We start from the raw sequence: 5,000 nt of genomic DNA on the forward strand, positions 1-5,000 counted from the left end.
ATTTTGAACATTATTATTATTATCATTATTTTACATTTTCGATTCTTTTGAACATTTATTTTCTATATGCATATATCTATATGCATATCTTTCATATCATATCATATCTTAGTGTCTGACAATATTCTCAACTTTTGTCTCAACTCTGTCTCAAACGTAAGACAGGGTCGCTGGAGTCTTAAGTCATTTGAGAATCGTCTCAGACATGTTTATTATACATAGATACATAATATATATATATATATATATATATATATATATATATATATATATATATATATATATATATATATATATACAAACAAATACATACATATATACACATGCATATGCACAGACATAGATATGCATATACACACATATTTCTATTTGTTCACACATATATACGCATATACATACATAAGCCTATACTTCAATGTGAAACTGTATGTCTATTCTCAAAAGACTTAAGACTCCTGCGACCCTGTCTTACATTTGAGACAGAGTTGAGACAAAAGTTGAGAATATGCTTTTCTTCAGCGAAGGTCATCACAATTTTATCGCTTTGTGTTTGTTTTTGTGTAATTATTGATTTGTGTGAGTTGTACCAGCACGATAGAGTATTTTGCCAAAGAAAACATGTTTGCAAGCATTCTTGTATTAATAAATATGAAATAAATAAGCGCCGACCAACGATGTAAACGACGGACCTATTTTTTCCTCCGACACTTCTCAAACTTAGTCAGAATTGTCAGAGACCTTTCGTGGATACGGCCCATGTTTCACTGCCGATTAGCAAGCATTATCAGGACCTTGTGGACACGTAGTTTGGTCCTTCTGCACAGGTACCGGCATTTCCAAATACTCTTGTCGTGTATATATATATATATATATATATATATATATATATATATATATATATATATATATATGTATGTATGTGTGTGTGTGTGTGTGTGTGTGTGTGTGTGTGTGTGTGTGTGTGTGTGTGTGTGTGTGTGTGTGTGTGTGTGTGTGTGTGTGTGTGTGTGTGTGTGTGTGTGTGTCGTTTGCCAGCTCCGTCACCATCACCTCGTCAATTAACTCGTCGTGGAAACTTTATATATATATTTTTGAAGACTATTATTGTAAACGGTCCGGGATAATAGTTAACCCTACAACTATGAAGATGGGGCACCTTCAAAGAAAAATGTACTTATGGGGGACTATTTCAACTTAGGAAGGACTCGTTTTGACACGTCTTCTATCTGTTTTATATCTAGATCCGATCCATTAATTATTCTGATGCTTTTAGATGTTCCGTTTATTCATTGTTTTTTTTGGTTAATATTTTGTTACTTATCTTTATTTCATGGTTTTATCTTTTGGTTCTTGACTATTTTGATCAATTTCTTATTTTTGTGATTAATTTTAAGAAGATTGATTTTTGTATTCAGAGATACTTTTTTATTAGGCTCATAAACTATCCAGATGTTAATATCTTTATTGCATCAGTGACTCTATGGCCTTGGCAGTGGTATGCGTTCTCTGAGTGCTTCAATTTTTCCCCCTTTGTTGTGTGAATATCCGGAAACTCAAAGAGAAAAGGCTAACCGTACGATAAGGAACATAGTGGAAAATGATTATTGTATCTAACGATTGTGTGGTGTTTGTGAATGGAGGATTATTGCACTGAGGGTTGTATGGTGTGTTAGAAGGTCTATTTATTATCAAATCTATATCTTATTGGAATGAACTCGTAAAAGAAGAAGAAAAGAAAAGAAAGGAAAAAGAAGAGGAAAAAAGGCGAAGGAAGGAGGGTAGGGGCAAATGGGAGAGAGAGAGAGGGAGGGGGAGGGGGTTGGGGGGAAGGAGGAGGGCCGGGTGCTGGGATGGATGTGGGAGAGAGAGGGGGAAGGAGGTAGTGGTTAGGACGTAGGGAGAGAAGGTGGGAGGGAAATGGGGAAGAAAGGCGGGAGGAAGGGAGGTAGGGAAGGGGAAGGGAGGGAAGGAAGGAGGAGGGAGGGGGAACTGGGAAGAGGGAGGAAGAGGGAGAGTCATGGGGGATGAAATGGAGGATAAGAACTGGGAGAGAGAATTCGGAGGAGGGAAGAGGGGAAGGGGAAAGGGGGTAGGGGTGTAAGGCAGATTTTGTGTAGGGAGGGGCGATGGGTAGGAGGAAGAGGGGAGTGAAAGGAAAGGGGAGAAGAGAGGAAATTATATGATGGAAAGGAAAGATCACACACACACATTCACTTACATATGAACGGTCACACACACACATATTCACTTACATAGGGACGGTCACACACACACACACACACTCACACACATTCATTTACACACGCATGCTCACACACACACACACACTCACTCACATTCACACATACATACACACACGAACACACACACACACAAACACACACACACACACACACAAACACACACACACACACACACACACACACACACACACACACTCACTCACTCACTCACTCACTCACTCACTCACTCACTCACTCACTCACTCACTCACTCACTCGCTCGCTCTCTCTCTCTCACACACACACGCACACATTCACGCACACACTCTCACGGGCACACACACACATGTAAGCTCATACACACACCCGCCCACTCTCTCACAGCCTCCTTACAGGCGCGAACCACCCCCCCCCCCCGTGGGTCCTTCGAAGTCACTTCAGGGAGACACTCGACGTCGTAAAAGAAATCAAGAAAACATAGCAAGAACACAACAAAAAATAAATGACCAAAAAACAACAAAAAATTTACCATAACCCTCGCCATAAACAACCGCCATCAACCCCAATTTTTTTACGCTTGTGTCCCCTCTCCGCTTTGCTGCTGTTGTTATTCTTATAATTATAATGATAATAATAATAATAGTAATAATAATAAAAATAACAATAATAATAATTATTATTATTATTGTTATCATTATTAACATCATCATCATCATCATCATCATATTATTATTATTATTATTATTATTATTATCATTATTATTATTATTATTATTATTATCATTATTATTATTATTATTATTATTATTATTATTATTATTATTATTATTATTATTATCATCATCATCATCATCATCATCATCATCATCATCATCATCATCATTATTATTATTATTATTATTATTATTATTATTATTATTATTATCATTATTATCATTATTATTATTATTATTATTATTGTTGTTGTTATCGTTATAATAGTAATGAAAATTATAGTAATAATTATTATTACCATTTTGTTAGTATTACTATAATTAACAGCAATTTTTCTGTTATTATTACCATTAATTACTGTTATTATTATTGTGATTATCATTATTATTCATATTATTATATAAATTATTATCATTAATATTATTATTTTCATTTTCAGCGTCATTATTATTGCTATTATTATGATTGTTGTCATCATTGTTAGTATTATTATCATCATTATAATCATTATCATTATTATTGTCATCATTATTATTACTATTATTTTAACTTTTATTCTCATTTTATGATGATGATCATTATCATCGTTATCCTTGCTATCATTATTGTCATTGTGATTATTATTATCCTTATCATTATTGTTATTATCATGATTATTATTATTGTTATTATCATTGCTCTCATTAGCATTATTGTTACTATTATTATCATTGCTATTATTATCATCATCATCATCATCATTATCGTTATTATCACATTATTGTTATCATTATTATTATTATTGTTATTATTATTATTATTATTATTATTATTATTATTATTATTATTATTATTTTTATTATTATTATTATTATCATTATCATCATTATTATTACCATTATCATTATTATTATCATTGATGTTATTGTTATCATCATTATTATTATTATTATTATTATATTTATCATTGTTATTATTATTACTATTTCTATTACCATTGTTATTATTATCATTATTGCTATCATTATTATTATCATTATCATCATTACTATTAACATCATTGTTATCATCACCATCATTGTTATTATCATCATTATCATTATCGTCATTATCATTAAAATCATTATCACTGTTATCAATATTATTACTATTATAACTGTGTTTATTCTTATCATTATCATTATTATCATTATCATTATTTTTTATCATCATGATGGTTTTATATCATTATCATCATAATAATTATCAATATCATCATTATCATTATTTTTTTTTACTATTCTTATTGTTATCATCATTATCAATCTTTATAATTATGATTATGATTATAATTATTACCATCATTGCCATTATCACTATTATTGTTGTTAGTATTATTATCATTATCCATATCATTATCATCATTATTATCATAATAATTATCATTAATTATTGTAAATCTAAAAACATCATATGATCTGATTTTTTTCCACCGTTCACACCATGACGTCACCATATTACGTCATCGAATAATTACGCTGTGATTGGTCGAGTATACAAGTCCCGGATGTTGCGCGGGAAATGTATCAGTCGTTATGCAAATACTTCTCACATGCGGAAGTAAAGACGATATATGTGGCAGAAAAGATGTTCAAAAGCAACCAAGAGGGACCTGCGAGTCTAGCATTTAGGTTTCTTTGCAAAACTTATAGAAATCGGTTTATTAGGTTTCTTTGCAAAACTTATAGAAATCGGTTTATGTACGTAGATTATTGATAATATTATACATGATACCAAACAATATGGAAAATATGCGTTACTTCATCCTATCATGTATAGAATTTCTGATCGTAATAGCATTTAGAGCGACTATTATCATTACCATTATCGAACAAAACATAATTTCTTGCAAAGAAGACCAGCATATTCCCTTGGACAGTCAATTGCAAAATCTTAAAACCGGTTTTAAAATCAGTCGCATTACCGGTTAAAGAAGGCACTTTTCTCATAATATTGCAAGAAAAATCACAAACAAAAAGAAGGATTTACCTCAAGGTCAGCATGCACGCTTTGCAACATCTCCTGCATCGGGAATTCTGCTTTGCA

This window comes from Penaeus vannamei, chromosome 26, assembly GCF_042767895.1.
Source record: "Penaeus vannamei isolate JL-2024 chromosome 26, ASM4276789v1, whole genome shotgun sequence".
NCBI lineage: Eukaryota > Metazoa > Arthropoda > Malacostraca > Decapoda > Penaeidae > Penaeus > Penaeus vannamei.